Source organism: Chinchilla lanigera, unplaced genomic scaffold (assembly GCF_000276665.1).
Source record: "Chinchilla lanigera isolate Chin_1 unplaced genomic scaffold, ChiLan1.0 scaffold00052, whole genome shotgun sequence".
Classification (NCBI taxonomy): Eukaryota; Metazoa; Chordata; class Mammalia; order Rodentia; family Chinchillidae; genus Chinchilla; species Chinchilla lanigera.
This window is the reverse complement of record NW_004955453.1, coordinates 16,234,156-16,255,927: the sequence shown is the minus strand read 5'-3', so window position 1 is coordinate 16,255,927 and position 21,772 is coordinate 16,234,156.

The following is a 21,772-nucleotide window of genomic DNA, read 5'->3' as shown; positions in this document are numbered from 1 at the left end:
TATTATTATCTTGGACATATTTGAAGACATAGTCAGGTCCTTTCTTAGTCATTCCCATATGCTTTAACTTCTTTGTATTGCTATTATTATCAGACTGATCACACTGTATAGATATTCTTAAGTTCCAACCCAAATTTAACACTAGATGAGATCTAAGCAATATTAAAGTTATACCTTCCCTCATGTATATAATTACAACTTTATTAGACCTGATTGGGACTAGATTTCCTTTCCTCTTAGCAAGACACGTTTGGGGCTCATATTTAGTTTGTAGCAAAGAAATCCTTGAGCTGCTTTCAAATAAGCCCATTGTAAACTATTTTAGAATATGAGTTACAACAGAGAAGTCCTCTGTCTTACCTAATCAATATTATCTGCTGGGACAAATATTAAAAATTCAGTGAACCTTGACTATAGGTATTTGACATGTCTCAAACAGACCACATTTTTATGTTTATATTTTTAAAAGGAAGATAAAAGAAGCAGTTAGACATTGATCACTGAGGTAAACAAAGTCTGTGTTTTGATCTAAGATTCTGCCCCAGTATTCAAGATTTAGGGAGTTGGTTTAATTTTTTTTTGAGTTCTTTGTATATTCTAGATTTAGACCTCTGTCTAAAGAGTAGCTGGCAAAATTTCTTTCCCATTCTGTATGTTGTCTCTTTACTCTACTGATTGATTCTTTTGCTGTACAGAAGCTTTTTAGTCTGATATAATCCCATTTGTTGAACTTACTGCTATATCTTGTGCCATCAAATTCCTGCTTAGAAAATCCTTTCCTACATCTAGTTTTTCAAATATTTTACCTATTTTATCTTCTATAAGGTTTAATTTTTTTAATGTTTAAATTATTGATTTCTTAATTTTACTTTAGTATATGGTGAGAAATTAGGGTCCAGTTTCATTCTTGTGCAAAGAGATAACCAGTTTTTCTAACACCATTTGTTAAATAAGCCATCTTTCCTCTGATACCCTGAATGAATTGCAAACGTACTAATGAAAAATGAATAAAATTTAAAAATAAAATTTAGAGATTTTATGAAAAACAAACAAACAAACATTAGGGAGCTGCTGACCAACGTCAGCTAGACTTTCATCTGATGAAGCTGGGGAGGCAATTACTTCAACTTACTTGTTTTCAAACTTTGCTTAGGCCTGTTCACAAGATTTCATGATGTCTTTTCTTTGTTATCTTTGTGGGAAGTAAAAGCTATCATTGAACAATCTCTGTAACCTGTCTCCCAATCTCAAAAGTATGTCAATGAGTTTTCATTCAGAGACATTATCTTTTCCATTAATGAACTTTTGTTTTTTATCTAAATGTAATGGTGATGTTTGGTAGGATCATATCAAATACTATATTGTTGTGGATAATTATATTGATTGCCAAAGTTGAGTTCCTATCATTTCATAGAAATGAAACTGTCTCCAAGTTCAGCTAGTTTTCCATTCCTACAGGAACTGAAGTATAAGATCAAATACTGTTCTTTATGTACATACCCAAACCATATCTAAAAATTTTATTATTCAGCCCATTTATCTCCATTATAATATAACTAAAGAGGATATATATTTATACATATACATAGAAAGCACATGCATATACCCATACGTGTATACACAGATATAGATACACAAAATATCTGCTATGGTTTGGACGTGGAATGTTCCTGAAAGGCTCACGTGTCAAAGACTTTGATCGTACATTCAACTGGCTCAAAGGCAGAAGCATCATGGCAGAAGACCAAGGTACAGCAAAGCTGTTAATTAAAGGAGGTCTGAAGAACAGAATAGCAATGCCAGAGAGAAAGGGGCAAAGGACCAGATGTAGGCCCTCCCCCACAAAGCCATTCCTCCACAGCCCACCTAGGTACACATGATGTGCTCCATCAGCCCCTCAGAAAAATCTCAATGCTGATCAAACTGACACTCTACCTCAAGAGGGGTTGATGGTTTGTTGGAAGGAATGATGCAGAAAAGACATGAAGAAAAATGATATGATATATAAAGGGAGAAGAGAAAGAGGAAAGAGAAGAAAGATGCGGCCATGAGTAAAAAGGGGAGAGAAAAGAAGTGCTTATAATTTTACATTCCAAGGAACACACTAGTTAAAAGGAATCTAAAATAAGGTGGGGTGGGCTTTCCCCCTATATATTTAAGCTCATTGCCTGATTTTACTCTAGCTACTACTGTATGTATTGGCCAAGAGAGGTTGTCCAGATAGCAGGTCTTTCTGATCTGCTGGAATTCATTCCTGGATGTCAGAGAAAGAAATTTTTGGCTTCTGTATCCCTTGGATGATTGAGTCAAAGTATTAATTAACCCATGGATATGCATTTGACTAGGCTGAAGAAAGAAAGGAATAAAGTAATGTCTCAGCTCACCAACACTTTTGTTTGCACACAATTTGGTTCACAAACAGAAACATTTGGCAAAATTTTCCTTTTTTTGTGAACTCTGCATCAGGTGATGAACACAATTATGGCCATCTTCCCTGAATGAACTTGGCTTTTATCCAGAATTGTAGAGAAAAATCAAGTTCATGAATTGAGGCATCCACAGTACTAGCAAAGTCATTTTCTTCTGGGAATTGGATGAAGAGATCAAAATTGTGGGAAAAGGTCAATAGAACCTCATCTAGTGTGTACTCGGGCAATGAATACAAAAAGAGCCCAGCCATACAGAGAAACAGGAACCAATGGTAGGACCCCCTGCAAGTGAGGCAGAAAAGAGTGTAGGAATTGGAGTTAGGATACATACATGCAGATGAAGGTCTTGCTGCATGCCTTCCTTCTGTTATTTTACCCTATGAGCATTCAGTTTTCAGATACTGAATGTTCCCCCAAAGCCTCACGTGTTCAGAGGTGGGGCTTTTCAAAGGTGATTGAATCATGGAATGCTATATTCACCAGCAAATTAATCCACTGATGAATCCACAGCTGAATGTTCTACTAGGAGATGGGCTTCATCCAAAGAAGCAGAAGATGCTGGTGTCTGGGGGTGATACCTGGAAGGATGTATCTCCTTTGCCAGGTCCTCCCTTTGCTCTCTGCGTCCTATTCTCCATGACACTAGCAGCTTTCCTTTCCCCCGCCTTTCTGCCATGCTGTTTGGCCTTTGGAGCGAAAGCCTGAAACTCTAAAATCCATGAGCCAAAATAAACTTCTCCTTTAAGTTGTGGCTGTCGACTATTGTGACTCAGCTATGAAACAAGTGACTCAGACAACCTCTAATATGTACTCTGTGAAACGCTTTTCACATACATTGTGCTTGTTATTCCTCTCAGCAGTTTGGTCAAGTGTGAAGCATTGTGTGACATGAATTCTCCTAATCATTACTTTGGGACCTCCCTAAAGAATCTTCTTCGAGAAGAATCATTAGGGAAATAGAGCTTTCTTGTTTGCCTCTGGAGGAAGCTGTGGATACAAATAGAAGAAAGCATTTCTGTGAGACTGAGAGAGGCAAGAGAAGGTTCTCAGAAGTCTAGAATCTTCTGCAGTCTCCTCACATCCTGTTCATGCTTAGCTCTTTCCTGAACACCCAAGAGGTACAGATGTGAAGATGGAGAGCCTGAGTGGATGAGCCAAAATGAATTCAGGGTTAAGAAGGTTAGTGTCTCGGTCTATGGGAAGCAGCCTCATGCTAGAGCAAAGTGTGTCGCACAAAACTCCTTGTACCTACTCATCCCGTTGTCTTGACATTGGGGTGGGGAATATGACTTGAAGAGTACAAGGTCTGCGTCCAACTTACCAGGTCAGGAACCTGCTAGAGATGCACATGGAAAATCTTAACAAGAGAAAATACATCCATTTGTCCCAGGAAGAAGAGAGTAAGTCACTTTCTCCATTTAATTAAACTAGATTTTTTCCTACACCTTTACTTTTATAACCTTTTCCTCTTCTTCCTCTGTTGCTTTCTTTGTGTCCCTGGGCAATCCTTTTCAGGCGGTGTAAGACTTCTGTCTGCCTTCTCTCCACATTCCAGTCACAACCATATCCACATCACGCTGGAGACCAGGGGTAGAGCAAAGTGAAGAAGCTTCTAATTTTGTAGGAGGGAGCAGGGGGACTGTGGGATTTAGATATAGGATTTGTACAAAGCTGCTGTCTTTATTCTTTTAATAATCAATATCAGTTCCATGATTATGATAGTACAGAAGTTCTATCTAGAGTGTTCACTAGGTCTAGGCCCTGAACTGTACATAGATTATATTACTTCATTTTCATAGTGATCCTTTGAGAGAGGTTTCATAGCTATCACCTTTTCACAAATGAGGGAGTCAGTGTTCAGAAAGATGAAGCAAAGTCATGCACAGTAAGGAATGAACCAGAATTCAAATTTGGGCAATTGAGCCCCACATTGCAAGCTTTTAGCTACTACTTCTAGTCACTATTTCTCAGCCAGTTTTTTGTAACCACTACTTCCATACTACTTCTGTATCAAATGTACATCCAGGTATGTATTATACTCAAAGATCCTCCAAGGTGATCCTTCTCCCGATTAATGTGAACAGGCATTTGAACCTTCCAGAGCTCTGCCCAGAGAATGGACTTTTGATATAATAGACAGAAAAATAGGAGGTTGATTCCCTTAGCCTTCAAGAGAGTCCATCCTCAGCTCTCTAAGGATGATCAAGAAAGGTGGGAAAACAGGGTATGTGAGAACAGTAGGAGAGGGAGGGCTTGTATTCCTACCTCTGCATTCATAGATCATTGTGCCATCTTGATCTAGCTCTGCATGAGTCCTGAAGTTCTCACAACCTTCAACTGCTTCTCCCCGTTTCACTCACTACACCAGTGTTTAGTCTTGACTTTTTTCTGTCCCTCCCATACTCCCACTCTGATGATAGCCTTTGGCAGTCAAGGCATTTCCCAGTCACCAGAATGTGTATTGCGAGAATGTTCTGCGTATTAATATTGCATCAGCACAGGTCTGGAAAGGTCTCATCACAGACAAAGTGTTATGAGAAGAGTTGAAAGAAAAGGACTGTTTACAAACCTCTTGGATGAGGTTCAAGGGAGGTCAACAGGGATGGTGAGGCAACCCAGGAGTAGGGACAGTGGGTGCTCTCACCACACCCAGGTCTGAAGGGGCTTGGTCTCCAGAACCCAGACACAATAGCAACCATCATGAAGGAGGAGTGCATGGCACTTCAGTTGATAAAGCAGTCATTGCCAACCCTTGGCTCAACAGGGAAGCACCAGGGAAGAAATTCACCCCATGCTTTCTCCCTCCCTGTGACTTTGCCTGCTAGTGCTTTCATTGGTGGAACCCAACTAATGCTAGAAGGCAAGAGAGACATTTCAATAAAGTTCAGGCTTCAGGAAACAGGCAGGACAGTAGGACAGAGAGTGGATCTGGAGAGGCCAAATGTTAACGTACTGGCACAGATATTTGCATTTCTTCATTTCTTTTTTAGTGTTTTGAGACAAGATCCCCATATGTAGTTCAGGCTGGCCTTGAACTCATGGAAATCCTCCTGTCTCAGTCTCCTGAGGGTTAGGATTATATGAGATGGCACAACCACTCCTGCCTATCTTCCTGATGTAAGGACTTGATGTCTGCTTTTCTGTGCCTCTCACTGCAGTGTACTGAAGACTTTGCAGACTCTTTTCCTTGCTTCAGCAGAGAATGCTGCTTGCTAAAGTAGGAAAAATCTATCACCTGAGCTTCTTCACAGCCTAGCTCTGCAAAGCTATCTATACCCTTTGAAAACTAAATCCTCTGAGGAGTCAAGGGAGTGTTTTCTAAGGACTTCCCAGCTCCATAAATTCTGAATACAAATTTTGTTCATTGATATTTGTTCTTCCCCAGAAAGGTGGGAAAGTGGGACTTTTGACCCTTTCCCCCTGCTCTGTGTTTCCTGGAAGTCAATGAAAGTCCTCTCTGTTCCTGACACCAGTACTGAGCTCTATTCCTTTCTTGCCCTCCACCTTCTTATAAGCCAAGTTGAGTCACATCATTTTACTGTTAATCCATTCAGTCAGTCCCTCACTTTTTAAATTAATACCATAAAGTCCTTCATCACTCAGATTGTGGTTCACTGACCTGCACCATTAGCATGAGAGCTTGGTAGAAACGCAAAGGCTCAGGACCCAGCTCACATCTTTCAGCCAAATCTGCCTTTTGTTTGTTTGTTTGTTTTTGGTTTTTCTCCGGTACCGGGAACCGAACTCACGACCTTGCGCTTCCAGGCAGACGCTTTTGCCGCTGAGCTAAATCCCCAGCCCCCAAATCTGCCTTTTGTAAAGGTCATCAGTGACACATAGGCACATTAGTTTGAGAGGAACTGAGGTAGTCCATATGCAACATTAAGAGAATGCAATGCCAGTTTTACTTTTTTTCCTTCAGAATTTATAGTAGCTTTCAAAACTTTTTCCATTAATAGAAATTCTGAGGTTATTATATGTTTTGAACTTTTACTATTACATGCAACCAATAGTTCATATTTTTCAAATACTTTCAGATTAATTTATTTGAGTCTGATTACAACTCTATGAAAAACAAAATAGATGTTATCGGCACCATTTTCCACATGAAAATCTAAGGAACAATTAAGTAATTGGGGTCACCTATGACGTAGAATGGATCTGGAAGTAGATACCAGGCCTCAGAACCCATTTTGTGACACATCGAAAAGAGCACCACCCATCTCCCATCTGTCCCACAAATTTTCCCATATCAGTACTTCTCAGTACACGGTCCATATCCAATCTACATCAAAATTATTTGGGGTTGAGGATACTCATTAAAGAAGTAAATTCTTGGACCCCATCCAAAGATATAATGGATCCCCTGTGGTCTTTAAAACTTGAGAATCTCTTTCTTACATAGTTAGAACAGTTGGATTTAAGAAAACAAGACAGAATTTTAGATTGATTGGGTTTGCATCCTTGAGTTTTAAATTTATGGAGAACTTTCAGCAGAACAATACATTAAATTGTCCAGCAGTTGAAAGGATTGAGAGGTGGTTTCAGAGAGACTGAGACCAGCAGAGATTTGGATATGATGGTGAAGATTGGAAAGTCCCTGGGTAAGACAGTGAAATAAACATTTGGCTGTGGAGAGATAAGGGAGGCTGGCATTCTGTGGGGCAGGCGAGAGTTTGAGAAAGATATTGGCTGAGGAAACTGGATGACAGGGAAGTAGAGTAAACAACAGAAATTAAAAAAAGAAGAAGGAAAGGAGACATGGGGAAAAGTGAGAGAAAAAGCAAAGGAAGTGAGAACAGCTGCAGACAGAACTGGAAATACTTTCTTTTGAGGTCTCTGTGTTTGGGATTTGGTGCTTCTTGCCACTGCATTACAAACTTCATTTGATAAAGTGGCCAATGAGTGGATCTAAAAGCTGTAACTCCTGGACAATATCCCTGAAATTTCAGTGATGTCTGGATTCGAGTCATGGGTTACTGGGTCAACTTCTTGCATATTGCTGAATCACTGATTATAGTAAAGCATGCACATGCACTTGCATCTATCTTAAACATAATTTACTTTAATAAAAATGATGAAAAGACAAAAACAAAAAAGAAAGAAATGAAAGACATACAGGTTAGCAAAAGTAAATGCAAATGTATGTAGACAACATGATTATGCATGTAGAAAATCTTAAGACATCTACAAAGTAGTTATCGGAACTAATGAATTTAGGTATTTCTCAGAATATGAAGTAAGTATAAAAAATTGTTGTATTTCTACTGAACATCTCGGCAATGAGACTTATAATGTCCTTTTATAGTACCATCCAAAAAACACAAAATATCTGGGAACAGACTTTATAAAGATCTATACAATAAAATTAAAAGTCACTGCCAAGAGAAATGAAAGAAAGTCAAAATTAATGAAGATATTTTCTTCATAGATTGGAATAGCAAGTACTTTTAAGATGTCTAATCTTACCATATTTACTTATAGTCTCACTTCAGTCCCAATCAATATCCTAGTAACATTTATTTTAAAGATATCAATAAGCTAAACCTAGACTTTATGTGGAAAGGAAAATTACCTAAAATAAGCAAAAAGCATTCAGGAAGTAAAATAAAATCGAGAAATTTACACTATCTTATTTAAGACTTACCATAACATTGTACTGTTCAAGTCAATATGCTGTTGAGGTAAGGATAGGCAAATCGACTGGTGGAACAGAATAGGTGAGTCCAGAAATTATCTCCCACATATGTGGCCAAGTGATTTTCAAGAAAGATATGAAGGTAATTAAATAGACAAGAGATAGTCTTTTTTAACATTGATATGGATATAACTAGATATTCAAGTAGAAAAAAGAGAATATTTAACTTTATTCAGTATATACAAAAACTTGAAATGAGTTATAGAGTAAGTATAAAAGCTAAAAGTTATAAATAAAAAATATAGCAGAAAAAAACAAGTCTGAGAGAGAAAACAAATTAATAAGACACAAAAACCAAGAATATTAAAAAAGTTAGATAATCTAAGATTAAAAATATCTTTTGAAAAATAATTAAGAAATAAAAAGATAAGCCACAGACTAGGAGAAAATGTTTCCTATATGTATTAACAGACTTTATTCTGAATATAGAGTAAAGTTAATGATCAGAAAACAAGCAAATTAGAAGATGATCAAACAATTTGAACATCAAAGAAGTTTACTCCGAGCTCCTGTCCCTCCTGTCTTTGCCTCCAGGGTCTTGGCTTCACTCTCCCTGGCTGCCCTCCCTCCTTTCACCAGGCTCATTTACTGGGCCTCTTGTATGCAGACTGCCCTCCAAATGATGAGTGGTTGTCAAGTCTCCTCACTTCTGGGGCCTTCTGTCTGCCCCTGATGGGACAGGGCAACTCTTGAAGTCTCCTTGTTTTAGTCAGGGTAGGCTAAATGATTTGACGATCAGGGTGCAAACTTCAGTGGTTCCACAATGCGAATGTTTATTTCTTGTTCACATCTCCATGGAGGAAGTTATATTAGTCATATGTATTGATTAAAGGTAGCATGAGAAAATATGAACTTTAGTTACTAGTAATGTGGCAATATTTTTCCACTGATTGTGACAAATTTACCATGTTCATGTAATATGTTAACAATAGTAAAAATTAGAATCTGGGTGCTGTGGGGCTCTTTGTACTGTCATTTTCTGCAAATCTAAAACTATTCTAAAATTAAAAAGTTTATTTTAAAAATGGGAAAGAATTTGCACAGAGAGTTTACATAAGAATAATGAATGGTCATATAAAGTTATTCCATATCACTAGACATCAGGAAGACAAATTAAATTCACAATGAGATATAAGTACTACCTATAGCATCACTTAAGTTCAAAACCCTGTTGATGACAAGTGTCAGTGAGGATGTGGAGCAATGGGAGCTCATACATTGCTGGTGTTAAAACAAATTAGTAAGACAAGCACTACATAATAGAGTCTGATAGTTTTTTACAAAGCTAAACATACACTTATCCTACACTCCTATAATTCTACTTCTAGGTATTTACCCAAGAAAACTGGAATATGTCCACATAACACTTTTTATATCAATATTCATAGTTATCTCTTTCATTAAAATACCAAACTAGAAAGAACTCAAAGAACTCAAAAGTCTAAGAAGAGCTGAAAACATCAACATAGTATCATGTATCTGTACTATGGTGCATTAAATAGGAACAAAGTATTGATACATGCAACAATATAGATGTTTCCAAATCATTATGTAAGCAAAAGAAGCCAGACAAAAAATGCAGCACTGCAATGATTTATGGACACGGAAGGCTAGAAAAGCAAAAGAATCTTCAGATTATAACATTGGTCACACACAAGTCCACACACATATTTATCAATGAAAACTTACAAATTTGTACATTTAAATTGCTATATGATTGTGTATGTTATATTCCCACAAGTTGTTTTAATATGGGTATTTCTTATTAAGAAAAAATATCCCCAACTTAAAGGTTTAGAGAGTTAACAAATCTAACTGAATTAGATCATCTGAACATTTGATAAGTGATTTTTATTTTTCCTTATATTTTCTGTGTTCTTGTCTGGAATGCTCTCCTCTCTTCTCTGCACATGCCTGAGTCCCATCTCTTCTGTGCATGTTCCCTCAGCTACCCCGTGTTCTGTGGTGCTCTCAGCTGGCTGAGCTCATGAAGTCAGGATACCCAAAGGAACAGCCAGTACTATGCACAGGCCTGGCACTCTTGATGTGCAAGGATGCTTGCAGTCAAAGAGATCCCTATCTAGAAAGAGGCAACACATTGTAGTGCAATGAGATCATTCCACTACAAGATGTGTGCATAAAGCCCAGGGAAGTCCTGAGGAAGAAGTAACTAATGCTTTCTGCCTAGGGATATATTTATAACTTTTCACATTGAAGAATATTTAGGCTCGATCTCAAGAAGAAGAGGGTAGAGTATGAGGAAGGCATTGCAGGCAGAGTAAAGGTCCATCACCTTGCCACAAAAAAGCAAGTGGGCTGTTGGGTACTTGATTCAGGAAAGAAGAGTTGGCATCAGATTGTGTAGGATCACGCCAAAGAGCTGAATGTCATATGAGATAACAGATGTGAAAGAACTGCTTAATATGGGATCATGCAGAGGAAATGCTCAAGAAAAAATAACCATCACATCACCATCACCATCATAGTCATTGTTGTATTGTTATTAATTAACAAACATGTTGATGCGCCTGTTGGCTCATGTGTGCGAGCTGAGGAAAACTTCTATCCTGGCAGAAAGGTAAAACTTATTCAGCATGTCTCCTGAGGAAGTGAGCAGCCAGCCACAGGCACAAGACAGAGGGAAGCCCTTCTGCCTTTCCATTAGCTCCTCCCTGGCCAGAGGACGTGGGCAAGCTGAAGAGAGCAGGATTCATGTCTGAACTTCAGCAATAGCCACACCTGGGCTCATATGATTCCAGATGATCCCTGGAACCTCAGATGATCCCAGATTGCTCTATCCACCTGCAAAGACCTCATTCCACTTCTTTCTTACTGGTGTCTCTGTATGTTTGTCTCCTCACACTCTTAAGGGACAGACAGACCAAGAGTGAGATGGTAGCCAGAAAGGGGAGTCTGTCTACAGTTTCTTCTTCTCCTGTGCTCCCCACTTCTCTCTCCTTGTTCTTGCCCAACAGGGGTCAGGAATGGAAGAAGATGCACTTTCTAGGGAACCAGCAGGTCTCTTGGGTACTAGTTGAGAAATACGAGCGGTCTCATCTGCTTCTTCCAAGTATCAGGAAGAAGCTGCTGGAAGTGTCCCATTTGGACACAAGTGGCCAGGGAGCAGGTGGTTTTCTCTTTATATGCAGCTGATACATGAGTTTTGCAGATGTCTTTTGGGGGCCAAAATAGCACACCCCACCCAACACTCTCCAGGCACTGGAGGCCATAGAAACTCTTAGGCATGTCCCAGAAACTTAGCTTTCAGATCCTAGAATAATCACAGGACCATGGAGCCCAGTTCCCCATCCTGTATAGGAGGAAGGCCAGGGAAGATTAAGGGCAGTGGGACAAGGGAGTGGAGAAACCAATATGTTCATTTTTAAAGAGCTATGACTTAGATGTATGTGGAGAGGAAGCAGTGAGTGCTGAGACAGGCACGGGATGCTGAAAGTCACCAGTGAAGGATTTTTATCCCATTCTTGCTCTCTGCTGAAGTGCCAAAGGCTATAGTCAGGAAGAGCAGCAGTGAGGCCCATACAGAACTATCAGGCTTGAATTATTTGTGGTGGCATTTTCCTTACAACTTGGTGTCTTGGTTACTTTTCTCTCACTGCTGAGACAAAATACCCAATGCCCAAAATGAAGGAAGGAAAGGTTTATTTAGCTTACAGTTTGTGGAGGTTTCAGTCCATACTTGGCTGGCTCCGAGGCAGAAGGCAGCAAAGCAACAAGAGCAAAAGGGGGAAATGGCAACCGAACAGCAATGCAGCCAGAGCAAAAGGGAGGAATGGTGGCACGCAGCTTCTTTCCCTGCCTTACATTGTAAACAGACTACCCCCACCTAAGGGGCGTGTACCTCTCACATAATCTCCATGCCCTCCTCTTCCACAGGCTCAGGATGCATACAAAGTAAGCACCCTGGCTTCCTGCTGAGTCACTTAGCCAAATCTCTAGACTCCTCAAGTTGACACAATGTATCAACCATAACACTTGGCCCACTTCTGTCCCCTCTTCTTTCCCCTTCATGGTCTCCTAGAATGAAAGCCTTTCTGCAAAGTGGTTTAGGATGCAAAGATCATGTACTAAATACCTGAATGTTCCATGCATAAACCAAGAATTCACACCCAGGAATCTCTTTTAGTACATCTAGCATCCTATGAGGTAGAAACTTTTATCCTTTGAGGCTCAGAGAAATTAAGTCACTTACCTAGAAAACACAGCTATTAATTCAGGCCTGGTTTGGATCCAGGGATATTTGAGGTTTTGGATCTTTCCATTTTATCTATATGATCTATACTGTTTTATCTCAAATTGTGATATCAATTCAGCGGAAAAGGCATTGGCGTGCTGTTGTCACATGCTGAGGCAGAGAAAAAGAGGAGAGAAAAAGCATGCAGACAAAAGCTGGGCTCCTTTTGGAGACCATGTAACAGAGTCGGCCAGCTGAGAAGCAAGGCCTATGTACCACAGATTTTCTAACAATATAAGACACGTGTCAATGCTTGGGCAAAAAGAGGTTCTCTTGAAGTTCATGATCTTCAGAAAACTGTTTACCCACTCTTCCACTCCAGCTTTCTTACCAATTTCCTCTTTTGGGCTTAGTTGGGTTGGGTTCTTTGTCCACAACTCTGACTCACAGCCGGAGAGAGAGAATCCAAAGCAGAAGTCAGACAGATTTGGGCTTCAACCCAATGCCACTTCCTGATATATGAATTTTGGCAAATTGTTGTACTGCTTAACTTCTGGGGATTGTATTATGTCATGTTATGTTTTATATTACTTTATGTTATGTTATGTTAACATTATGTTGTGTCATACTACAATCTTATTTTTACTCATGATGTTATTATAAAGATTGATGAGATAACACATGTCAAATTTCTAGTAGGTTTTCCAGCATACTGCAAACACAAATAAGTTACCCATCTTCTGTCTGTGTAACCTCAAACTCAGGGATGTTTGCCTTTTTTGTCTCATATAATTCCCTTGTTTTTGAAATGTTATTTATATCTCACTTTTTTCCCCCAGAATTCTTTTCCAGAGGAATCTAGTTCATTGAACAAGAAATAAATTTTTTTCTTCCCCAATTTTCCTTTGGCACATTTATGATTGTGTGATGCTAGCTGCATCTGTGTTCATCTTTCTCTCCTACCTTCCTCTGCCAGTGGGAGAAGAGCACTGAGCTGGTTATGAGAAGGATATGGCTTCTATTTCCCTTTAGTTTTGATGTTGTGGGAAAATTGATTTTGCTTTTTTGTGCTTTAATAGCCTCAGTTATAAAATAGAAATAATAAGACCTCTCCTCCCACTTTACAGGGTATCATAGGAGCTCAACAAGATATACTGTCTATGTAAAATATTTAGAAAACCTCAGAATGCTACATGAATATAAGGAATTGTTATTTGAATATAGTGCTTCTTAAGAGCCTTTGTTTTTAGTTCTGTGATCAGTTAACGTTTGATGTGGCGTAAACAACCACAAATTCTCAGTTGCCCACAACAATAAACATTTATTTCTCATGCATCTGTGGAACTGAGGTGATCCAGGCCAAGTTTACTTCCACATCTGAGGAGTGGCTGGAGTTTGGCTGACCAGGCTGAGCCTGGCTAAATCAGTGTAGATCCACATGTTTCTTGACCCCAAGATTTCTTAGGATTAGTGGACTAGACTAAAGGTGTCTTTCTCAAGAGGACAGTGGAGGAAATCATTTGGAGGAGGCCTGGTTCTTGAAACCTAAACTTGGAGCTGACACATCATTATTTCTGCTGGCCAGGGAAGTCACATGACTGAGATCAGAGATAAGGCTTCTATATCATTCACTGGGGAATGGTTTTTCTAATTTTTCTGGGGGCCTGTGTAGAGGAAAATGAAGTCATTGGATGTAATAATACATTCTGCCATCTAGTGCTTCTTGCTTAGAGCTGGACAGAGTTCTCTGAAGACCTAGTACAGGCTCAATGCTTTTGGCAAGAATGTTACTGGGCTCTTGTAGAGAGACAGAGTTAATCACTCTCAAGCTGATTGGTTCTAGGACCCAGTGACAAAACTCCTTACTTATATCAGGGCAGTGAAGAAGTTGAAGTGAGTGTTGTCAGTTTTGGTTTCAGCTTTTAGTCCTATCCCTTTCTCTTCTGTAAAAGCATAGCTATACCCACTTAAAGGTTATTACTTTTACAACAGTGTAAAAATATTTGTGACATCTTTCTCTGCTACCTTTTCAGGATCCTTGTAGATTCTTGTGAATTCCTAAGGAGCTACAAGGGAAATGCATACACTGTAGGTCTATGGGATACTTGTCTCAGACTGTCTACACTCCCAAATTATATTCATCCCTACAAATTCTTTCTTTAGAATCAATTGTATTTCTTAGGATACCGGATCCCATGAACAGATGTCTTTAGCCACTGTGAGTTCTCAGCAATGAGATTTTACCTGGCAAGTTTATTTGCACATGACCTCAAAGAACTGAGTGAAATATCTTAGGGCCAGAAATTCTGGGTTAGAAATTTTCAAGCAAGAGCAGTCTCTTCAAAGAAAGATGGGGATGAGAGAGATAAACCATGAAAGCCAGAGATCAAGAGAGACTGATTAAGGGAATACCACTGAGGACCCTAGATGTTTCTTCAAAAGGAATCACCCAAATAACCTAAGCCTAAGTCACACAGTGAATGAGAAGGAAAATGGTTAGCAGCATCTTTGATTGGGTCCACATGAATTCATTAAAAGGGAGATTTAAGTGGTAGGAGAGCTTGCACACACAAATATAAACACCTTCACAGAAACACATGTACACATTCATAAACATAAGCAAGGAGCTTAGTGATGGTATTTTTTTAGTCCTTTTTTAATCCCCAGAAATTAAATCCAAGATTAGGACTGCTATCATTTGTATTAATGTTTTGTTTGTTTTAAAATTAAAAGAACTGCTCTTTCAAAGAGAGTAAAAGAGAAAAATATAACAGAGCAGCTACTAACTTGCACTGACTTTAAATTTCCCAAGAAAAAATTGCTCAGACCTGCAATTCTGGGAATGGAGACACTTGTTGCAAGTTTGGTAGACGTGAGAAAATAAACTCGTGTTAAAGTTACATTTATGTGCTTTAAACTTTAGACCAGATCTTTATTTTTCTGGGAGTTTCAAGATGGGAAAAACAACTTTTCTAACTTAACCCAACCCTCAATTTGGGACAAGAAATTCTATATCTGGGGTGGTTAGACTGTTCATTGTTCTACTTCCCAGAATTGTTCATTTATCTTATAAATGCAAGGTACTGAGACACAGTTGTCAGAAGGGAAAAAAGCAGACATCATTTTTGTCTTTTCTGGTTCTCCCTTGGAAATAGATGAAGACAGCCTGCCATTGAATCGGGTAAGGGACAATTTAATAAAGGTCTTTAAGAAGTTTGGTATCCTTCTCAGCTATAAGTGGGCATGGAAACAATATTGTTTAATACAAAAAAAGTATCTATGAATTCTGATTCTGAAGGAATGGTCATTTGATTCAGTGTGATTCAATGAACATAACTGTTTTACATCTTCCTTTTTGAAAATGGAGGTGGATTAAAGGAACATAAAATAGTGCAGTTAAACACTGAAAGAATTTCCAAACCATGCTCTCTCTTCATGAGACACAGGTGAGTCTGAATAAAACAATAGGGAGTAGACTTAGATGAAGATGGGAATATGGTAAAGATGATATAAAATGTAGCAAATAAAATCTTATCCAAGTAAATAAGACTTTATGACCAGCTAGAATTTATTGCAAGGATGAGAATTTTACTTGAGGAGAAAAACCATGACTATCTCTATAGATAATGAAATACTGAAAAATATTCAACATTTTCTTAGAGAAGGAATTGATGTTTACTTCCTTAACAATATAAAAATATTTTGTTTGGCCATAAAACTAAATATCTTACTTGAGGAGAAAACATTAGAGGCATATCTATTAAGAAAAAGAGCAGGCTGTGGTGGCCCTTGGGAGACTGAGGCAGGAAACAACTTCAAAAAGATATGCAGGAAATTAAATATTCCACTGAAAACTGGCAAAATGGCTTGAATGAAACTGAAGATAGGCTTTCAGACCTTGAAGATAGGATTGTAGCTAGCAATCACAAAAGAAAAGACCTCTTTAAAATAGAAAGGAACCAAGAAATAAAAGTTCAACAAGTGAAAGATGAAGCAAAGAAAAATAATAGAAGACTGATAAGTGTCAACAAAAAAGCAAGAGTAAACACAAATGACATTAAAAGACTATTTGCAGAAGTAACAGCAGAATATTTCCCAAGCATGGGAAAAAGAAAATCTGACATCTAAATAGTAAGTGAGGCACATAGAACTCCAATTAACCATAACCAAAATAAATCTACACCCAGACAGGTAATAATCAAGACCCCAGAAATTCAGCACAAGAACAGACTATTAAAAGCTGTGAGAGAAAAGAAACAGATCACCAATAAAGGAAAGCACATCAGAATCATGGCTGATTTCTCAACACAAACCATCAAGTCAAGAAGAGCTTGGAGTGAAGTATTTCAGCTTCTGAAAGAAAACTTCCAACCCACCTTGATGTACCCTGCAAAAATATCTTTCAAAATTAATGAAGAAATAAGATACTTCCACAACAAAGAACAACTGAAGAAATTTATGACCAACAAACCAACCCTACAAAGTGTACTGAAAAAGATATTTTTGAAAGAGATAAAAATGACAATAATATCAGACACAACAGACAGAAACCACCAGGCAGGTGAAGCAACTAAACAGAGGAGAAACATAGGGAACCAACAGCAGGAAAATTACATGTCAAAGATAAGTCAATAAAAATAAAAAATAAAAAAAGATAAGTCAATACATATCAGTTATAATCATTAATGTAAATGGCCTCAATTCACCAATTAAGAGAAACAGACTGGCAGAGTGGATCAAGAAACAAAATCCAACAATATGCTGTATACGAAAAACACATTTTACTCAAAAGGAAATTCATAGACTGAAAGTCAAAGGATGGAAAACATGCAACAGGAACCCAGAAAAAAAACCATGGGTAGCTAGTCTGTTTGCACACAGTGTAAACTTCAAACCAAGAATTATTCAAAGATAAAAAAAGAGTCACTACCTACTTGTTAGGGGAAAAGTTCAAGAAGGAGTGAAAACAATCATAAATATATATGCAACAAATATGGGAGCACCCAACTATATAAGACAAATGTCAACAGACATGAAAAATCAAATAAATGATAACACAATTGTAATGGAGGACCTTAACAACCAGGAAAGAAATAACAGAACCAAACCAAACTTATAAACAAATGGACTTAGTAGTGTTTACAGAGTGTTCCAGACAACAACATCAGAAAACAAATTCTTCTCAGCTGCACACGAGATGTTCTCTAAAATAGACCATATACTGGCCCATCAAACATGCTTAAGTAAATGCAAAGGAACTGAAATTATCCATGCATATTATCTGACCATAATGCAATGACCTTGAAAATTATTGACAAAAGAAACTGCAAAAACTTCATACAGACATGGGAATTAAATAAAACAATCTTGAACAACCAATGGGTCACAGATGAAATCAAAGAAGAAGTTAAACAATATCCACAATCAAATGAAAATGCTAATACAACTTAGTGGAACCTGTGGGTCACAATGAAAGAAGTCGTCAGAGGGAAATTTATAGTGGTGCATTCTCATGTCAGGAAAATAGAATGAACACAAATAAACAACTTAATACTTCACCTCAAGGTCCTAGAAAAAGAAGAGCAAGTCAAACCCAAAGCCCAAAGAAGGGAAGAAAGTATAAACATCACAACAGAAATTAACATGATGGAGACTAAGAAAACAATACAAAGAGCTAATGAATCAAAGAGTTGGTTCTTTAAAAGAATAAATAAAATAGATAAACCCTAGCCAATCTTATCAAGAAAAGGAAAGAAAAAAAATCAAAGTTCATGCAATAAGGAATGCAAATGCAAAATCACTACAGATCCTGTGTAAATTTAGAAGATCATCAATGCCTGCTTTGAAAATCTTTGCTCTCATGGGATGGAAAACACAAAGGAAATGGACAGATTCTTGGAAAATATGAATTACCAAAGCTGAATCAAGATTTTACAAAAACCCTGAATAACCCAGAATCAGTCAATGAAATCGAAAATATAATTATAAACTTACATTCATAGGCCTTCTGTACTTAGCAGGGATTTCTCATGGTAATTGCAGAAATATAAAAGACTTAAGGAATAGTGATGGCTCAAAATATGGCATAAAAATTTATGCTTTTGTAGATGCAAAGATTTATATGCTTTCAATTTAGAAATTTATCCTAGGACTCAGCTCTAAGGTTCTTATTCATACAGTAATAAATTGAATGATGTTGTGTACAAACTTTTTGCTCCTATCTTCCAAACTTATTCGAATATAACATTTGACAACTGGTTTATTGATTTCCAGTTGATGTTGAGTTTGTTCACAGAGCACAAGTTGACTAACACAGGAACAAAACAGAAATTCTAAATGAAATATTGCAATTTCAAAACAGAGAATTATATAGTACAATCTTTGGATTTCAGAAAGATTTACATTAGCCCCATGCATGACAAAGAAAAACAAACTGGTACTGCTGATGTCAACATTTCACCATAATGGAAATATTGATAGGGAATCCCTGACAAAATGCAAGCCTGACATGGAAAATTTCTATCCAAAACTAAAGGTAGAGTACACGCTGCTGATAAGTTATGCAGTAACTATGATATCATTTAAAACACAAAGCTTTGGCCAATGGTTGTGTTTTATGTGATCCTAAACATGTGTGGCATAAATAGTTTGATAGTTTACAAAGAAAATAACAAGTCAAAAATACCATGGAGAAATTTCCTCAGAGAATTGGGACTGGAATTCATAGGAGATCACTTACGGCAGAGGAAAAAGCTATGCAAAAAATTATGGACCAACTAGTGGGATAACAGATGAACATTCAGGTGCAGCATCCCAAAGACCTACTATGGCAACAGAAAAACCAAAAATATGCTAACTGTGCCCTACAAGAAAGGACAGGAAAACAAAATATACATGCTATTCTGTTTTGTTCCTGTGTTAGTCAACTTGTGCTCTGTGATGAAATTTAACATCAATTGGAAATCAGTAAACCAGTTGTCAAATGTCACATTCCAATAGGTTTGGAAGATGGGAGCAAAAAGTTTGTACACAACATCTGTGTAAGCAATACTTGTGTATGGAATATGCAATTTGCATGTGTGAAGACTGTGTTAAGTGTGACAGTTGAAGCAAAGATTATTTTTGTTATAGAGTTCCATTGGTATTTTCACTGTACTTCACATAGGTTTTTATTTCTGATGCTCTCACATAGGTTTTGTAAACAAATAAACAGATGATATCAAAATGTTGATTTGTATTCTAACAACTCATTACACATTTGACATTTTATTTTATTGATATCTTATTTCCCTGGTAAGTGCACATTGTACAACATAGTAGAAAGCTCTTGACAAAACAGAAGAGAAGTGAAAAGAATGGCCTGCCACACAGAAAAGGAAAGCTAAGCACATGTGCTGTAAGCAACTGTAAGCAAGACATGTGTAAGGAGCATGCAGTAGTCATGTGTGAAGACTGCCTTGGGTGTGACAGCTGAAGCGAAGATTTTTTCCTGTGGTAGGCTTTTGTTTGTGTTTACATTGCTGCTTACATCGATTTTTATTTCTGATGTTATCTTATAGATTTTATAAACAAATGCACAGCTGATGTGAAAATGTGATTCTAAGTACTCATTACACATTTGATATTTTACTGACATTTTATTTTCTTATTATTTAGGAGTGATAATTGAAGTGAAGATTTTTTTTGTTAAGTGCTACTGACATTTTCATTATAATTCATATAGGAATTCATTTCTGATATTATCTTTTAGGTTTTGTAAGGAAGTACACAGCTGATGTGTAAACGTTGATGTTTATTATAAATGTGCAATATACATTAAGAATTTAATATTTTATTTTATTGATATTTTATGTTCTTATTAACTACACATCACATAATATAATAACCTCCTAAGAAAACAGCAAGATCAGCCCCCTGTCAAGTAAGTACGTCCTACAAAAAGGCCAGGAAAGCAAAATACATGTGCTGTCAGTGTAAGTGATATTTGTGTATAGAACATACTGTTGTCATATGTGATGATTGCTTTAAGTTTGATAATTGAACTAAAGATTTTTTTTGTAGAGTACTATTGATATTTTCATTGCGGTTCATATAGAAATTTATTTTTGTTGTTCTCTTTTAGATTTTGTACAACAAAAACCAGTTGATGTTGAAAATTTTGATGCTTTTATATAAACGTAACAAATATTAAGAATACAATATTTTTGTGATACTTTTTCCTGTTAAACATGCATTGATTAACATAATAAAACTCATAAAATTAACATTAATAATTCATCAATAGAAATATTCTAAAGGATAAATGTGAGTATGACACTCCCTTGGTTACGCCACATAATTACAAAATGTGGTAGGCTCCTTAAAATTAAGGAAAAAAGAAAAATTGAAAAACAATCAGAAAATTGGTAATAATATGTCCAAATAATTTTAAAAATAGTCCTTAAGTACATAAAATCACTCAACATTCCAGTATCTTTAACTATATAAGTATTCATCTGAATATATTTCTCATAATAAGATAAATAAAAACCAAACATAAAATGATGCACAATTTCTTATTTCTGAGAATGGGAAAATAATTAAAAGTACTTGCCACACTTTATTGACAGAGCTATGATTTAATAACCATATATCAACATACAATATATGGACATCTGAGATGTGCATATGTTTCTTATAGGCAGCCTTTCTATCTGAAAGCATTGGAAGCTAATACTCTAGTAAGAATGAGCAAGTCTAATATGATTTGTCTAATACCATTTCTCCATAAAAAGAACCAGTGTTTCTCAAAGAAACAACTAATGTCACACGAGTCAGAGAAGATACAAGACAAGCCTGGACTATCTTCCTGTGCCAGAAAAAAGAAAGTACGAAAGAAATGATGGGTAAATATTAAAAGACTCAGAGTCCTACTACCCACACCTTAAGAATCCTTGAGTCCATACTGATATAAATTATTCAGTAAATTAATGGATAAGTGAGAGAAAGGAAGCCTTTCTTTGCAGTAGGATGCTAGTTAATAAGTGCTGATTAGTAATTGTGAACAAAATAATGCAGTTAGAAAAATCACCATTTTATAGCTATTATAATAATAATCAGTTTAGGCAAGAACCATGAATGTATGATAAACTTGTGGTTAATATTTGATAAGGAGCAGGATATTAGTAGCTTCATGGTATCTCTCCTCAGATTTCTTATTGGTAGGCACGACTTAAAATGATTACATCACCATTAATAATGATGGGGCCATCCAGTATCATGTGCTCCCAATATTATACATGAAGAAGGGCTTAGCATTCCTGTTTCTTTCATATTTCTGCCCCTAATTTTAACATAAATCTAATCAAAAGGAAACAAAAGACAAAACCAATGGGAGGGCAGTCATCTAAGAAATTGATTAATGCTTTTTAAACAGGTCAAGATTGTGGGAAGAATTTGGGAACTGTTCTTCTC